Genomic DNA, 362 nt, shown 5'->3' with positions numbered 1-362 from the left:
CGGCGGAAAAGGGGAGGCTGGAAGGAGGGGCGGGGCGTCACCTTCCTGCTGGGGGCGAGGCGAGGCTCCCCGGGGCGCCCTAATCACTGTGATCAATGGAAATTCACGGTGATGGCAAAGCAGTGAGGGAACGACAACTGAAGGAGGCAAGGAGGGAGGGAATGGGACAGAGGGTGAAGGAAAAGAGGTAGACAAGTAATGTGGTGGTGGTCTGAAAGAGAAATAAAGAAAGAAGGGGAGGAGAAGGAAAAAAAAGGAAAAATGACCGAAGGAAGAACGTGGGAAGAAAGGAATATGGATGAAGGAAAAGAGGTGAAGTAACTTGCAAGACGTTTGAAAGGAGAAAGAAAGGAACAGAAGGA

Source organism: Scylla paramamosain, chromosome 9, assembly GCF_035594125.1.
Source record: "Scylla paramamosain isolate STU-SP2022 chromosome 9, ASM3559412v1, whole genome shotgun sequence".
In the NCBI taxonomy this organism is placed as follows: domain Eukaryota; kingdom Metazoa; phylum Arthropoda; class Malacostraca; order Decapoda; family Portunidae; genus Scylla; species Scylla paramamosain.
This window is presented reverse-complemented; position numbering follows the sequence as displayed.